Here is a 19,181-nt window from a genome sequence, read left to right as displayed (position 1 = left end):
TTTTAAAAAATAAGATATTTAAGATCACGTTCAATACCATTTTCACAATATCTTATGCAACCCCTGCTGCAAACCTTTTTCTTGTTGTTGTTGGCAACATTTTAATAAAGTTTTTCATTTAAATTCCAGTTAACATACAATATATTAGGTTCAGGTGTACAATATAGTGATTCAACATTTTCATACAAAACCTGGTGCTCATCACAGCAAGTGCCCTCCTTAATCCCCATCACCTATTTAACCCATTCCCCCACCTACCTCTCTTCTAGTAACAATCAGTTTGTTTTCAAGAGTCTGTTTCTTGGCTTGTCTCTCTCTTTTTCCCCTTTTGCTTATTTGTTTTGTTTATTAAATTCCACATATAAGTGAAATCATATGGTATGGTATGGTACGGTATGTCTTTCTCAGACTGATTTCTTTCTCTTAGCATAATATTGCCTAGTTCCATCCACTTCATTACTCATGGCAAGATTTCATTCTTTTCATGGCTAAGTAATATCCCGTTGTATATGCACACCACATCTTTATCCATTCATCCCCCTGCTGCAAACCTTTAATCTCAGGCTGAATTATCTACAAATACATACTTATCAGAGCATAAAGTTGTCACAAACTCCAAGGGCTATTTAAAGCCTGTGCTGAGGCACATAGCACTACTACCAATATTCAGACACATCACAACCTTAAGTGACTTTTACTTCAATCTACCTTTGAATTTCTAGGAAAGAACCTTGTTTCTGCACCTCAGTCCTTTCCCTGCTACTTCTTTGTTGACCTGTTTGATCTCTAATCACAATGCACACCTATCAACATATATTTTAGATGAGAAAACTCAGGCTCAGCTCAGGCTCCATGCAGACTGACCACCATAGGGAGCAAGTAAGTCAAGACAGTGTTAATATCTCTATGTTCCATACAGATGGGAAATATGAGTAAATTTTTCTTGCATTTTAGTAATCTTGATTCTTTACACCAGGGCAATGATATGTAATTTCTTTACTTATTTTGCTATAAAAGACTTTATTTTTTAAGAGTAGTTTTAGGCTCACAGCAAAATTGGAAGGAAGGTACAGAGATTTCCCATACACCCTCTCTCTCAACACATGCGCGGCCTCCCCATCAACAACATCCCCCACCATAGTGGCACACTTATCACAACATGAACCTACACTGACACATCATAATCACCCGAAGTCCATAGCGTAGCTTAGGGTTCACTCTTGGTGTTATACATCCTATCAGTTTGGACCGATGTATAACAAAGCTTATGTTAACTAACTAGAATTTAAATAAAAATATGAAACCACACAAAAAATGTATAACATAGTATCATACAGGGAATATTCACTGCCCTAAAACTCCTGTGCTCTGTCTATTCACCTCTAGCTCCCCACCCTTAACTCTGGTAACCACTGATCTTTTTATTGTCTCCATAGTTTTGCCTTTTCCAAAATATCATATAGATGGAATCATATAGTATGTACCCTTTTCAAACTGACTTCTTTCACTTAGTAATATGCATTTAGGTTTCCTCTATGTCTTTTTGTGGCTTGATAGCTAATTTCCTTTTAGAACTGAATAATGTTCTATCATCTGACTGTACCACAGTTTATTTATCCACTCACCTATTGAAGGGATGTCTTGGTTGCTTCCAATTTTTGGCAATTATGAATAAAGCTGGTATAAGATGTGTGTGTAGGCTTTTATGTGGACAAAAGTTTTCAACTCCTCTGGGTAAATACATGCCAAAGAGTAAGTAAGTATCAAAGTCCTATAGTATCAGGCTTTCAGATTTGTTCTTCCTCTTCAATGTTATGTTGGCTTTTCAAATCCCGTTTGTTTGTTTTTTTAAGTGTCCTAAAATCCAGTTGTCAAAGATGCCACCCTGTCCTCTGAGATCGAATCTAAATTTTATTTTAGGAAGTCAGAGAAGTTCAAACATAGACACAAAGGAGTTTTCTCAATTTATGTTTTAAAAAATTACATGTGAATGCAATTTTGAGTAAACCAATGATCCTAATTCCCTGTGGTTTTTATTTAAATTAAGCTGGTACAAGAGTATGGGGAAACAAAGAATATGTACACAAATATAATCAATCCTACTGCTGGAGCACATAAAGTCACACTGAGACACTGAGTGTGGCTATTCACTCTGAGTTTTTAAGAAAGAACACGGTTTCACTGTCATCTCAATCATCATCATCAATAACCACAGCTAATGTATATGAAAATGGTGGCTATGTAGGTCTTTTAAATACTTTACACATATTATTTATTTAATCTTCACAACGATCTTATGATGAAGACATGGTTGCCCTCACTTTTCAGATTAAGAAACAAAGTCAAAGAGCAGTTAAATAATTTCCCCAAGGTCACACAGCTATTAGGCAGCAGAGCTGTTATTGATCAGCCTTAAAAATGTGAGTGATTGATTCACAGAATAGTTTAGAAGATTTTTTAAATCAAAGAGGTCTAGGTTCAAAACTGGGCTCTAAGGATTAAAGTACAAACTCATGAGCATAGTGATTAAATTCTTTTAACTTTAATTTGTTCATCCATAAAGCAGAAACCATATCCCTGACTAATAGGTGCCTAGGAAGATGAAAAGAAATAAGGACGTGAAGGTGCTTACCATTGGCCCAGACGCATAGAATGCGCGCAGCAGAAGTTAAATGCTTTTATTATTACATTTCCAATAAAATCTCTGTTGGTTGTAGCAATCAGCACTGCTGTATAAACTATGCTCTCTACATGAACTTCATTGAATTCTTGACGTGTCAAAATAGTTTCCAATATTTTCAGTAAAATTTTCCACCATGTGTTATGTATTCCCTGGCTCATTAGACCAAATGTACTGAATCACAAGATAATCATTAGGAAAAACAATGGTACTTGTGAACAGTAGAAATGAACGCAAATGTAGAGCTGGTTAAGGGAAGGAGAGGTAAATGCCTGTTGGATTAAGCAATTGTTCTTAACTCTGGAAGGCTAAATTGTACTAGTGGGGATGCCTGATTTCTAGCTCAGAGATGCTCTTAAGGACTAAAGCAGTAGGCATTTTCCACCTACTGCTCATACCTCAAGGCCTGCCATAATCTCACCCATGGCGGAGTGAAGCTTGGAAACTTGGGCCGACAAAGATGACAGTGTTAAGTTGACCCTAATGTCCACGCATATCCTCATTCCCACACAAAGAGAAAGCACACAAAGCAGTAGGCCCCCTTCTGTCCTGACTAGCTGAGGTTTTTTATTCTCTGCATCCAGAATCTTCCCTGCTAATTGTCATTTTCTTTTGTGAAGTTCCATTGGCTGCTGCTGTACCCAAATTTGTATTTTCTAGTATTCTACAATCTTCTTTCTTTAGTGTCCCATAACGTCTCTCATATATATGTATTTGTTGAGTCCATTGTTTTTGGAAATGGGAAAATCACCGTAGGTCCCGTCTCCCTTATTCCAGGAGTTTTATCCCTTCTCTCTCTCTGGGTTAAAGGAATAGTTTGAAGTAATGAAAAGAGGTTGGGTCAGCTACTGGGAGACCAGGGCTTTATGAGTCACAGCCCCAGATGTATGTCTTACTAGCAGTGACAAAGTTACCTACCTTTAAGGAATTAAAATTCCTTGCCTATAAAATGGGAGAATAATTGTACCCATGTCACTGGATGGTTGTGACGATTATTTAAATGAGTTCACAGATATAAGGTGCTATTACTATTATTATTTATTAGTGCAATCTTTCAAAATCTTGACTTCCTGACTAACTGAAACCCCTCCCATGCACAACTCATTCATTAGGGAATCCTCATTATTCCCACATCGCTGACAATGTTGAATTTTACCCAAAACCTATGATCCTAGAAAAAAGCAAAGTTTAAGAAATTTCCCCCTCCTTTTGTATTCTAGGCAACAGCTTATCATAAAAACCCACACTTCCCCATATGACTTAAATAAAACTCAGGGATGCTCCTTTGTTTACCTATGACAAGGCCAGACACAGACCCTCCAAATTCCCATCTTTGCTTCATAAATGATTAAACTACTGTCCCCATTGATCAGCCAGAACAAAATGCCTGTTAGCTATAATTTGGTTAAGATTCTCTCCTTCCCGCAGGCCCCCAACTTTGACCTACCCTCATCCTGAGCCATCACTAAGCCATTTCTTAATAGCCCTTCCACAGTGTAGGCTGGCCTCAGGGTAAAACCTTCTCTGATCTGCTTTCCCATCATGCCTTTTCTGTTCACACCACCTCCCTACACCCTGTTCTTGCTAGCTCTGTTTTCTCCTCTATGTAAAAGAAAAAGTCTTTTTGCCTAATCCCTGAGAGGTGTGCAGGTCTTATGGTCAAAATGGTCTCTCTATCACAATAGTCCTCCTTCTATTGCAACTGCCCCACTCTTTGCAACAACTCATCTAAATAAAGTCCTTATCAAGTTCAGATTAAAAAAATTTATTTAGCACCTTCCTATTCAAATTCTGGCTCTCCCTGAAGGAGAACTTCAAATTCCACTTGTGCAGGAAACTTTCTATGACCACCCCAGAATTCCTACCACTGTTTATGATCCATTTCTTTCACACTGCACTTTTTATTTTGCATCTTATTACATGCATAATTTATCTCTTCTGCTCAATGCAACTGCCCCAGGAGATCTCTGCCTATTTCATTCTTTGATTTATCATAGTGCTTAGAACATTACACAAATAATAACTTGGTTTTTATAAAGGAAATGAAGAATGGACTTAGTACATCTACAGAATCCATCAAATGGCAGTAGACAGTAAAACGCAGTCAACAAACAGGTGACCTTAAACTATTATGTCATGTATGATACACTTTAAATCAGATAAAATATACAAAGTACTTATAATCATGCATACAGAAGGCATTCATAAAGGCTAGTTTTCATCATCATCATAAGCAGCAGCAGCACAATCCTCTTTTCATCTGCATTAAAGAGATGTTTACTTAATAACAGCCAACTTACATAATTATTATGTCTGAAATTAACCAGGGAATACTAACTGATTTTTTCTCTCTTATATAATTCTTTAAATATAATTGTATTACGGTTTGTATCACAGTAATGAAAACTGACTGTGACCATTCTGGTGTCAAACAACCCCTCGGTACAAGGATAGACATGTAGCTAACTTATTGCTGCTTGCAGTTTTTCATTTGGTTGTTCTTTTATATTTTATATGCCAGAGGGAGGAAACAAGCTTTTCTTGAGAGTCTATTACATGCTATGTACTGTGCTGGGTGCCTAAATATAATTCAACTCTCATCACAATTTGAGTTAGACTAAAGGAAGTAACTGTGAATAGTGAACTTGCCCATGGTATCATTTTAGGAACAACAAAAAAATCCTGGTTTAGATTAGTATCCACACAATAAGCATTTCTTGAAAGAATAGTAATGGTTTATTGGCTTTTGGAGATTCTGTTCTTTTAAGAATAGCATTGCCCTCCCCCACACGATGAAGAGATGCTATTCAGGAAACTTGCAAATATCAGAATAGCGTTAACTGTTAAATGTTTTATTGCATTAGAAAACTTTAGCCCTGGAAGGAGTCATAGAGTTCCCTAAGATACAAGTCTGAGTTAATAACATTGGCCTAAACCAGGTTGGAAACAGGACCATAATGTAACGTCACCTTGCTCTGATCCAGACTCTTTCCACTATATGGCACTACCTCACATAATTGATAAGTCCCTTTCCTTTTCACTTTCTAAACATTTAAAGTATTTCTAATATTGCACCTTACAGATAATGCTGCAAAGAGACAGCTTAGTAACAAATGCTTCCTTCCTTCCTTCCCTCTCTTCCTTTCCCTTTCCCTCTCTTTCTCTCTCTCTTACTCTCCAAGATTAATGCTTAAGAAACACTCCCTCTACAAGAAGACCAGGCATATTTTTCTTTTTCACTCTCTCTCCTCCCTTTATACCTCCTTTCTCAAATGTATTTATTTATTTTTCTGTTATCCTCTTCTTTTTAGGGGGTATGTCTTCTGTTGGCATTAGTCTTCCAAGCTGTTTCGGTATTCTATTTATTTTTTCATATTACATTTGGAAGATTCCAACTTTAAACTATTTTACTATGTGTTTTATAAATGAATTGGTACACCCTGATGTTTACAGAAGCATTATCAACAATAGCCAAATTATGGAAAGAGCACAAATGTCCGTTGACTGATGAATAGATAAAGAAGATGTGGTAAACACACACACACACACACACACACACACACACTAGATAGATACACACACAATGGAATATTACTCAGCCATAAAAAAGAATGAAATCTTGCCATTTGCCATGGCATGGATGGATCTAGAGGGTATTATGGTAAGTGAAGTAAGTCAGTCAGAGAAAAATGAATACTATACGATTTCACTCATGTGGAATTTAAGAAACGAAACAGATGAACATAGGAAAATAAAAAGAGAGAGGCAAACCAGAAAACACACTGTTAATGATAAAGAACAAACTGAGGGTTGATGGAAGGAAGTTGGTGAGGGATGGGCTAAATGGGCGATGGGCATTAAGGAGGACATGCGTTGGGATGAACACTGGGTGTTGTATGTAAGTGATGAGTCACTAAATTCTACTCCTGAAACCATTATTACACTATAATGTTAACTAACTGGAATTTAAATAGAAACTTGAAATAAAAATAGTGGGGAAAAAAGTAAATGAACCTCCAGACTCTACAAGCTTTTAAAAACACTTCAGTTGACCCTATATAAGAAAGTATATTGTGCTTACTTTAAAAGAAAATGATATAATTTGAATTACTATGAAGAAAACAACTGCTATTATAGCTCATTGGGATTATTATAGATTAATTTGATAATAATGACTATAAAAAGAATTTTAAACAAAATAGTTACATTTTAACTTATTTTATGTATAAGCTGAAAGCCGTAAAAATATTACTTACATAAGAGGTTTATGATTAACACTAAAATAACATGTAGCTGAATTATTTAGAATACATTCATTAAATACATACCCAATTTAGCTTTTGTTTATTCAACATTTCAAAAACTGCTCATTAATCATCTAATACTATGTACTAAATAATGCAGAATTACTGATAAAACCAAAATAGACAAGATGAAGCCTTACCTCAAGTAAGTTAGAGGCCATTGAAAAAAGAGGGTCAATATAGCCCAACAGCCAAATAAGCATAGAAGAAACAACGTCAGAAGCAATCTGACCTTTAGCGAAGAAGGGACTGTCCTGAACTAGGAGGAAAGCACTGAAGGCTGACTGGAGGGGATGGGTTTTTGAGTTGCACCTTGAAAGACAGGTAGACTCTGAACATGCAGAGATCTGATGGATGTGCAAAGCAGACGGAGAATAAGTATAGAATGAGGTATTCAGACAGGAAAGTGGGAGTACAGCTTAGCAGTTTGCCTTTCAGATCTTTCATAACTTGACAATAATCATCTTTTATTCAAATGACTTTGCATTAGCAAAATTTGCCTGTGTTATTTAGGATAAAAGCTAGCAGCTGTAAGAGTAAACCTCAGGATTTTAGTGGTTTAACTTAAATGATGGTCATTTCTCACTCACAGAAGCATGTAATGAGAATTGTTCTGGTCAGTGATTAGCTTTCGCCCATGATGTGATTTAGAGATAAGAGCTCTTTCCCTCCAATGGGGTCTAGGCATTCTCTGTCTCTAAGCAATTACTGTGGTAAGAACAGGAGAAAGAATATTCATTTCCTCACTACTTTGGCTCTGAAGTGACAGTTTCTCCTTTCCCTTCATTGGTGAGAACTAGTCATGTGGCTTCACCTAGAAGCAATAAGGGCTGGGAGGTATACAGTTCATGAACACCACAGGTTTGAATGGCGCAGGTCTACTTGTACATACAGTTTTTATACTAAAGTACTATAAATATATTTCTTCTTGGGTCTTTCTTTCTTTCTTTCTTTCTTTCTTTCTTTTTCTTCCAGAGACAGAGAGTGCGAGCAAGTGAGGAGCAGAGGGAGAGGGAAATAGAGAATCTTAAGCAGGCTCCACGTCCAGCAAACAGCCCATCATGGGGCTCGATCTCATGATCATGAGACCATGACCTCAGCTGAAATCTAGAGTTGGATGCTTAATCGACTGAGTCACCCAGATGCCCCATCTTCTTGTGATTTTCTTTTCTCAAGCTTACTTTATTATAGGAATACAGTATACAATACATACACAAAATATGTGCTAATTGACAATTTATATTACTGGTAAGGCTTTTGGTCAACAGTAAGCTATTAGTAGTTAAGTTTCTGGGGAGTCTAAAGTTACATGCAAATTTTTGACTGCAGAGGAGGTCAGCCTACAGAATGGGAGAAGATATGTGCAAATGATACATCTGATAAGAAGTTAATATCCAAAATATATAAAGAACTTATACAACTCACACCAAAAATAGAAATAATCCAGTTAAAAAATGGGCAGAGGACCTGAGTAGACATTTTTCCCAAGAAGACATTCAGATGGCCTATAGACAGATGAAAAGATGCTCAACATCACCAGACCACACAAATGTAAATCAAAACCACAATGAGATATCACCTCACACCTCTCAGAAAGGTTAAAATCAATAAGTCAGAGAAAGACAAATATCGTATGAGTTCATCTATGTGGAATTTGAGAAACACAAGAGAAGAACATAGGGGAAGGGAAGGAAAAGTAAGATAAAAACAGAGAGGGAGGCCAATGATAAGAGACTCTTAAATACAGAGAACAAACTGAGGGTTGATGGGGGTGAGGGGGGAGTGGGGTGAGTTAAATGGGTGATAGGCATTAAGGAGGGCACTTTTCAGGATGAGCAATGGGTGTTACATGTAAGTGATGAATCACTGGGTTCTACTCCTGAAGCCAAGACTACACTGCATGTTAACTAACTTGAATTTAAATTGAAAAAACCTCAGATATTAAGGAGGTTTGTAAAATGCCCAAAAAAAAAAAAAAAGACAAAAAACAAAACAAAACAAAACAAAACAAAACAGGTGTTGGTAAGGATGTGGGAAAAAATGAACCCTCACATATTGTTGGTGGTAATGTAAACTGGTGCAGTCACTGTGGAAAACAGCAAGGAGGACCTCAAAAAATCAACTAAAGAATCACCATATGACCCAGTAATTCCACTACTAGATATTTATGCAAACAGAATGAAAACACTAATTCAAAAAGATACATGCACCCTAATGTTTACTGCAGCATTATTTACAACAGCCAATATACAGAAGCAGCCCAAGTGTACGTCAGTAGATAAATGGATAAAGGAGATGTAGTATACATACACAATGGAGTAACACTCAGCCATAAACAAGAATGAGGTTTTGCCATTTGCAATAATGTGGATGGACCTACAGGGTATAATACTAAATGAAATAAATTAGAGAAATACAAATACCATACGATTTAACTCACATGGAATTTAAGAAGCAAAACAAACAAAAAGAAAACGAGATAAACAACAAATCCAGAATCTTAAATACTGACAACAAACTGGGGTTGCCAGAGGGGAGGTGGGTGGTTGGAATGGGTAAAACAGGTGAAGGGGACCAAGAGTACCTTATCATGGTGAGCACCGAGCAATGTATAGAATTGCTGAATCATTACACTATACACCTGAAACTAACATTATACTGTATTTTAATTATACTCCAAAAAAAAAAAAAGCAGTAAAAAGGAAATCCTTGACTCCAGACTGTTTTTACCAAAGAAATTCAATTAACAAAAAACGCACAAACATGACAGGTAAATTTGTGACTACATACGAAGCCCTGCCCCTAATCCCTGCATCGATCAAGGGGTAACTACGGTTGTGGACTGAGCAGCTGCTGTCCAGCAAGAGCTCAAACTATATGAAGGAAAGGAGACTCTTTCCCACCCAGTACTGTTTGGCAAAGTACAGAAACATGTATATGAAAATCTATCTTAGATTCCAATTAATGGGATACTTGATACATTTATATCACTGAGCTTCATGTATATTGGTAACTGTGACTCCAAGAACTGCAGTCAAGTGGAAGACTTAACCACTACTACAGGAGAATTGCTGAAATCCTCTGCCATTATCTTCTAGGAATGTGGTTATACACCAGAGTAGAGCCAAACAAAACCAAATTCTCAGACTAAATTGGACTTTACTCAATGACGAGGAATGATTTGAGTAAGAGTAACAGGTCATTATAGATGTTTCTAAATTCAACAGACAAAAACCATGGAAATGTTAGGATTCCTATGAATTAGAAATGTGGGATCCTAGTTGAACTTCTGAGGTTGGAAAAGTCCACCAAACAAATTCGTATTTTTTTACTTAGCTGTATTTCACACATATAAAAACAGCCTCTCTAGTTTTATTTCTCTAGAAAATCACCTTTTCTCAACATCTTTGTTATCTTTGCAGCATTTTGTCCTTTGACACCTAACATTCTACTCTATACATTGTTCCTGAATAATCCCATTCACTGTTATAGGTTCAAGTGTCATCTGTGTGATTAATGCCAAATTCTTATCACCTTTCTGTCCCATATTTCCAATCATCTCCTAAAACCTGCCAACAGATATCCCATAGATACCTCAAGTCCAACATTACCAAACCTTAACTGCTACTTTCTGGGCACAAAATCTAGCAGCCTCTCCAAACCACCCCTCCCCCCACTCCACCCCCACATACCTTCCTTGCCATCCTTGTTGTTCTGATATTGTTCACCCTACTCCAGGTCCTCATGTGCTTCATGGGGAGGCTGAGAACGTTCTAAGTGCAGAGTTGAATCTTGAATGGTCATAAACAGTCATACTGACAGTGATCTTGGCCCCCTTTCTAGTGATTGGTTTATCCATGGGCAATTTTTAACAATAGGATGGTGGTTGGAAGTGTGCTCTGGGAGCTTCTGGGAAAACGGACCTTGCTCTTATTTAGGGAATACAATATGGACCAATTCTTTGTCTGTAGACACAGGGGTCTACACGTGATGCCATTTGTGAAGCCAGGCGAAGAGGTCAAGTCATTTGTAGAGAATGGCAGAGAGGAAAGACAAAAAAGGAAAAAAAAAAACTGTACCTGATAATGTCATTGTAGCTGCTGAATTACCAGTCCTGGGCCTTATCTACTTCTGGAATTCTTGTTAGAGAACATAATACATGGGGCATCTGGGTGGCTCAGTCGGTTAAGTGTCTGACTTCAGCTCAGCTCATCATTTCGCTTTTGTGGGTTCAAACCCCAGGTTGGGCTCTGTGCTGATAGCTCAGAACCTGGAGCCTGCTTTGGATTCTGTGTCTCCCTCTCTCTCTGACCCTCCCTTAATTGTGCTCTATCCCTCTCTGTGTCTTAAAAAATAAAATAAAATGTTAAAAAAGAAAACACAATGTATGTCTTTGTTACTTAAGTCACTAGTTACTTGGAGTAAACAAACAAAAACCACCTAATATACTCCTCTTCAAACAGGCTCATCTTGAAATCCCTCAAAATTCAAATCCTCCAGACAAAAACCAGGCCCCCACTCCACGAATACTCACATGTAACAACTAATCATATTATATGAGATACACCTAGGTATATTTCAGATCTGTTACCTCTTCTTCAAACTCACTGTCTTACCTTTGTTTCAGCCTCTTGTCTGCCATCGAAAACAGCACTTCTCTAAGTATTTGGGGTAAAGAACCTCTTGACTCTGTTATTTCCAATCTATACATTGAATGGTACCAGTGTAGAAATTCTCTATAACTTCTAACTTTATTTAAAATAATAAATGTAGATCTTATAACCATGGAGCACATTCATTTATACAGTGTAAGTAGCTTGTATACATACACAATTGTTGCTCTGAGTGTAACTGTATTTGTTACAAAATGTTTATCAAATGATTTTGTTGAACAAAAAAAGCATATAAAAAAGGTAGGTCAAGACTATTCAGTTTATTTAACTCAGAGAGAAATTAGATTAATATAAAAGGATCTAATTATATACCCCAAATGGAAAATATCATCAAAACGATTTCATTACATTTGTACTAAGCTTTTTTGCTTTAATCTAATTTTAGCAATGTCATAGCCAACCAGTAAACAGTGAATAGCCTACTACCTCTTTGCTGCCCCCATAACATATTGCTTTCATGTTAATGGATATTTTTCACATCTCTGCTATTTCACTCCCATCCTTCATGTTTGGTGTTGACAAGTGCTATTGGTTTCATTATTCTGAAAGGGTTATATGATTAGCTAAATAGCACCATAGCAACAATATCTAAGTAGAAACATTCTGTTTTCAGGTTATATTTTTAATCGGGGACTCATAAAAGTTGATGCATAAAAGAAACATGACATGTTCGTGACATTCAGAAGCCATGGTTTCACTTAAAAAGTTTAAAATGCATTTTTACATTATTTAAAAAAAGGACATATGTTTCAGCGTCATTCTTTCATCCTTAATTTGACAAAGCAAACCTCAATTTAAAAAAAAAAGCTCAGTATGTACTTTGCAATCCTAAGTGATATAGTGAAAACTAAACATTTTAAACAAATATTAGAAATCACAAGACTTAGAAAGCAGGGCATAGAAACAGTAGCATTTATATTCATATTTAGAGTATGTGTCAAGGTTTAGTGAATAAAGCAAATGTGTCCTTCAAGAGATGGCATTATGGAAAACAGCATAATTTTCTAAGGGAACATTAACAGTAAGGACTCATTAAAAATTCCATAATTTTCTGTTGACACCACAACACAGGAGTGACTACTGATAGTACTTCTATATTTAAAATAATACCTCTTAACTTTAAGAGACAAAACAGATGAACATATGGGAAGGGAAGCAAAAATAATATAAAAACAGGGAGGGGGACAAAACATAAGAGACTCTTAAATATGGAGAACAAACAGAGGGTTCCTGGAGGGGGTGTGGGAGGCGGGATGGGGTAAATGAGTAAGGGGCATGAAGGAATTCTATTCCTGAAATCATTGTTGCACTATATGCTAACTAACTTGGATGTAAATTAAAAAAAATAAATTAAAATACATAAATAAATAAATGAATAAATAAATAAAATAATACTTACATGTTAATTTGTATTTTTTATATTTCCCTGATAAGCAAATTATACTGTATCATTTGAAATAAAGTCTATGAAGTTCATAATGAATCTGTGGTGTTTATATTCCAAGAAGCCATAGTTGATATATTGGAGTACAACCCAAGGCTGAACCCAACAGATGATTAAGAAATATATAGTAAGATCTTCTAGTTAAGGCACAGAGTAAACTATTTCTTACATCTTACATAGAATTCATGTCTTTAATTTGCATATTCATGTTGAACTGTCCATTTATAATTCATTGGATTTTTTAGGTCTTCCAGATGGAACAACAGATGCTAACATAATGACTAAAAGCTTTGGTCAAGCATTTTAAGAAATGAAAACATTAATTCCTCTTATGCAAAAGCCATATATTTTGACATGAATAAAACCAATTCTATTTCTATGTGGTTTTCTCATAGGTAGTTCTAAAAATTCTTTTAAATATGTATTACACAATGTCCACATCAATTGCAAGTTTCTTTGAAGAGTTACCTCTTGATTTTACCAAGAAAGAGACTTCAAAATTGTAGGAGAGACAAGTTAGAACCCTGGAATACTGTATACCTAGTGGACCTGTTCAGAGTGTGAAGATAATAAAAGCTCTTCCAAATAGTTAAAATCTTTTGAAAATAAACATTCATCATTCAAAAATCTCATTATGTAATTATTAAGTTGTCATATCAAACCCTAATATTTTGATTTTCTTAATTGCTTCCTGGTTTTTAAACCATAAAATATCTTTGAAAAAATGTGAGTACTAAAATAATGAGCATAATGAAAAATCACTAGAGTCTCCATGACCTTCCTCCAGCTTGTCTATGCCCACACATACCTCAGAGGGGAACTGATCATATTTTTCTTAAAAGTTTATTTATTTATTTTGAGAGAGACAGAGACAGTGCAAGTGGAGGAGGGGCAGAGAGAGAGTGGCGGGGGGAGAGAATCCCAAGCAGGTTCCACACCATCAGCACAGAGCCCGATGTGGGGCTCAAACCCACGAGGCTGTGAGATCATGACCCGAGATGAAATCAGGAGTCCGACGCTGAACCGACTGAGCCACCCATGTGCTCCAAATCTATCTTATTTTAAAAACCTCCAAAGAAGATAGCACCAGCAATCTCTCCCAGTATTGAGCAATGAGTTGTCTAGGAACCATTGTCAAATGCTAAATTCATAGAGCTATAAATTGAATCTCCTCACTTAAGTAGAAAGGATATGTGGAAAATGTAAACATACTGTCATGTAGCAGTAAACAATTAAAAAAAAATAAAACCTTCTAAATCATGATGAAACCTTTACTTGATGTATTTTTAGTGCAATAACTTCTAGTTGCTTTTTCATTATTGTGAATTTTCCCAATTCTCTTTTTTTATTTTTTTAAATGTTTATTTATTGATGAGACAGAGAGTGTGTGAGAGCAGGGGTGTGGCAGAGAGAAAGAGGGAGACACAGAATCTGAAGCAGGATCCAGGCTCTGAGCTGTCAGCAGAGACCCAACATGGGGCTTGAACCTACAAACTGTGAGATCATGACCTTTTTGAGATTTCTCCACATATATATACCACTCCTTAGTGATCAATGAGTACTACTCAGTGATTTGTATTGATGATAATGTCATTTGAAATACTGGGTTAGGATTATAAATATTAACATTCCACTAATTAAAACAAGCAAAGGTAAAGATTCATAGATCAGACCAAATCATGATAGTGGACACTTCCATTTCCACATTTCTTTATAGCCTGCTTTCACATGTTTCGGCTAATTTACTCCTTACTATAGCACTGTGAGTGGGTATTCACGGTCTCAACATTACGACTACACTTAGTGAAGTCAGGTGATTTGGCCAAGGTCTTTTAGCTCATGAGTGACACAGCCACCAATGGAACTACACCCAAGGTTCTGGGTCCTGTGCCTTCCCCTTACACTTTTCAAGACAGCAATCACATTCACATTCTAGAGCAGTGCTGTCCAATACCAATATAAGGCAAGTGACATATAAAATTAACAGTTTTGTAGTGGCTACATTTTAAAAAGTAAAAATAGGTAAAATTAATTTAGTAATATTTTGTATTTAACCAAATATTATAACTTCAATATGTAATCAATACAAAGTTACAAATTATATACTGTGCATTATTTTCTCATACAAAGTCTTTGAAATCTGGTATATATTTTATCCTTACAGCACAGTTAAGTCCAGTCTAGTCACATTTCAAGTGCTCAATAATCGCATGTTGCTAATGTCCACTGTATCGGACAGCGCAGTTCCAGACGTTTCTCTAATTAACCTCTAAGCTAACCATTCTATGAAAGAATATTTATTGGTCAGCTCTTCGAGCAAATAAAAGAATGGAACTTAATTAGAAAAGATGATAATGATTTGTATTTAAAATTATAAATTCATGTACTTTGAATTGCATCCTTGGTAAAATGTAGATAATAAAGCCTATAAATCATTCTGCATGGTGACTGCCATATGGTTAGGAGTCAAAGAAAAAGTATCTGTTTCTTTCCCAATGAGGTAGGTATGAGTTTGGTTAGTGGTCTGCAAGGCCAGGAGCTGTGCAGCTCTCATACTGGGATCAGGCCAGAGGGATGGCTGGGGACAGGAAGACTGTACCATTTCTCATAGGCAAGCAGTCCAAAGGATTGCACCGGTAAGGTCATCATAATGAAAACATTCTAGTACACTGCAAATCCAGTGCTTTCAAAAGCAGCAAGAAATCAAAGGCTAGCTCTTGCTGATAAACTATGTCAGGCAACAATACAACACCAAAAAGTAGGCCATAACATTCAATCAAATCAAAACATAGATATGGGGTAGGTTGTACTGCTGATTGAGCATTCTTAATATGGACACTCACACACAGAACCAAAAATGGCATCATTCTTTTAGGGTTTTAAAATGTCACTCATCCTTTTAGGCATGGCTAATTTATAACCTGTATCTATGGATTCTAGTATTTGACATTCTTAGGGATGTCATATGGCTTTGTTTTTTGTTTTTGTTTCTGTTTTTTTAAATGCTATCCTGACCCAGGCTCAGTTGAGGCCCTGGCTGGAGGCCACTCAGTGAGCAACGAAAACAACGAATGCTTTTCAAGTGTAATTTATAAAATCTAGAATAGCCGGTGCATAGAAAGCACCTGAAAAGTTTTTAAGGGTGAGTAAATTGAGGTTGTGTGGATTCAATGAATACTTATAAATAAGAACTTAGAACAGATCCTGTCACATAGTAAACAGCATTAACTATTGTGATTACTAATGTTTATTATTGCTTATATTGATGGAAATTATCCAGAGGAATAAAGCCTTATTTTCCCCATGGCTAGAAATGGCACATCCCAAATTTGCTATTGATATATTTTAAAATATCCTACAACATTTTCTGCTTAAGAGTAAAAACATCATACTTTTTATTCAAAGTTACCATGCCTTGACATTATATATTTGCTTGATTAATACATTTTGGCAATTCACTCAATATAGCGAGAGATCAAACAATAAATTAAGGTAATTAGTGTCAGCAGAGTTATCATTAGAAAATACTCATAAGAGAGGTCTTTTGCTCTAGGTACTGAAATCCACATCAGGATTGGACAGCCAAAATGATTAAACTCAGTTTCACTATATTGATCAGCTTTAACCTCTTTGAATTCAAAACTCTGAATTAATCTAAATGATTTTTGAGCTGCAAAATATGGCAGAAAAACAGCTAAGACTATCTGTAATATGATTCATTTTATAAAAAATAATATATGTGATGGTTGTTGTGGGCATAAGTCCTAGCACACTGATTACTGAACACACAAAGTCAAGTCTGGAATTTATCAATTCGTGTTATCAATTTCATCAATTCTTGTTAGGTTACAGTCAGTAGAGCACACATGAGGCTATGAAATGTGTCAGTAAAAATAGTTGTTTAAAAGGGAAGATAAAAGGAACTGTTTGTTAAGGAAAAATAAATAAATAAAAGGAATCACTGAGCGCCCCTGGGCTTCGCTACAGAAGCACCATTTAATTACATCAGTAACAGAAGAATTAAAGGACTCATAAGAAAATGTGTTTCAGTTGAACTTAAATGATAAATCTTTCATAGTGATCAGCAGAGCTCATATGAAAAATACAACGCCTGTCTATTAATTATCCAGTAGAGTAAATCATAAACTGAAGTTCAGGAAATTAAATTTTATTCCTAAATTTCTCAGCATGATGCTTTGTGATAAAGCCACTTAACCTTTCTTTGCCTCAGCTTCCTCATCTATAAAAAGAGGAGGAAGATGTACTTTTTGAGAGCATATCTTCAACCTTGGTTGATTGGGAAGTAGTTTGAATATATTGCTACATTAACTCTGTTAAAAATGTTAAACCAAGTATAAAAATGCTACTAAAACCATCACATCCTTGTAGCAGTCAATTCATTCTTTTTGTGTTTTTTTTCAAGTCAGTATTCTTTTCTTCACTTCTCTGTTTTTGCTGACTACTGCATTTTGTTGGGAATTTCTTTTCCTGATGTAACAATCCATTTTTTTAACCAGTACTTCACTTAATGATCTAGCCCTACAAATTAAATGGCTTTTCTACTAGTCTGACTCATTTCAAATTTTTTGCTGGAAACATGGTGTTATTTTGTTCTTAATCTTTCTTCTAAAACCTCCAGAAAAATGTTTCAGCCAGAAGAAAAAATAAGTATTAACAAGATGAAAGGGAATATCATATAATTTAATCAATACTTCTAGGAAAAAAAATCTATATAGTGTGTAATTTTTTCCTCAGATGTAACAAATTCAAAACAACGTATCATAACTTACATCTGTATTTTTAAAATCTAAATAGGGACTATTGTACAAAGAGCCAAGCTGGTCTAAATTATTTTGGAATTACTAGGTCTATTATGGACCATCTCTGGACACATTTTCCCCATCCTCGCAAATAATCGGGCAGGGGATCAGTGTCAAAGCTACAGTCTGAGTATGAGTTAGAGTTTAGTGTAAGGAATCCTCAGATATAGAAATTTATATGAAAACAAATTTGAACATTTTCACATTTTTATTTAGCAATATTGAAGTACGGAAAATGGTTATAACACCCACAATAGATTTTTATGAATATCAAACGACATTTTACAATGTTTAAGAAATCATACTCTTTAGAAGTACTGGACATCTCCTCTTTATATTCCTTGAATATTTTTCCCCTTCTTTGGGCACCTTAACTTTCCTTTGGAGTACTACTCCCCTCCTCCTCTCATTTCATTTAGATGGGTTGGCCCATTACCAAAGCAATCCAAGCAATATCTAGTACATTTAAAAACATACACACTCTGAATAAGCTAATCCACTCCTAGGTAAAAATTCTACATAAATGCCTACTATTAGGCAAAATGAACAGTGTGTGTGTGTGTGTGTGCGCGCGCTTAGGAGATGGTTAATGATAATATCACTTACATTAAAAAAATATGAAAATAACCCTATCAATAAACTGGGAGATATTCATGTAACAGAATATTATAGCATAAAAGTAATAAATCAATGACAGATAAATGAAATAACATGGATGAATTTAAAAAAAATAAAGTTTTTATTTTAATTCCAGTTAGTTAACATACAGCATTATATTCCTTTCAGGTGCACAATGCAGTAATTCAACAGTTCCATACATCACCCTGTGCTCATCATGACAAGTGCACTCCTTAATCCCCTCCACCCCACCTCTTAATCCTACATCAACTGGATGTAGGGTATATAGGATCTCTCTCTAATGTCTTCATAATTTTCCTATAAATGTAAAACTGGTCTCAAATAAAATGCTTATTAAAAAGAAGACATCCCTTTGTAAGTAGCTCATGTTCTTGTGGAAGAACAGGAGTGTCAACAGTTACAGTGCAATGTGTAAGGGCTGCAGTGGGGATTCTAAAAGTGCTATGAAGGCATGAAGAACGACGGGCCTCAAAACAAAGGGAACATGTGAGTTGTGCCCTGAAGAAAGGGTAAGAATCAGCTCTGTGACAACGCGTAAGAAAAAGCATTCCAGAGGGAGCGCACCAGGTAGAGGGGCTCAGAGGGAGGATATTTGGAGAACAGTAAAAACTTCAGTGTGGC

At 35.9% G+C, this 19,181-nt stretch overlaps 1 protein-coding gene across 1 annotated transcript in view; it reads right to left on the bottom strand.

Annotated features, from left to right (window-relative positions):
• Positions 1 to 19,181, bottom strand: part of IL1RAPL1 (interleukin 1 receptor accessory protein like 1) — a 1,368,310-nt gene that overhangs the window by 523,775 nt on the left and 825,354 nt on the right. The window lies entirely within an intron of this gene.

The sequence above is a fragment of the Leopardus geoffroyi genome, chromosome X, assembly GCF_018350155.1.
Source record: "Leopardus geoffroyi isolate Oge1 chromosome X, O.geoffroyi_Oge1_pat1.0, whole genome shotgun sequence".
NCBI lineage: Eukaryota > Metazoa > Chordata > Mammalia > Carnivora > Felidae > Leopardus > Leopardus geoffroyi.
Note: the sequence above shows the minus strand (reverse complement) of the source record. Positions and strands in the feature narration are given on the sequence as shown.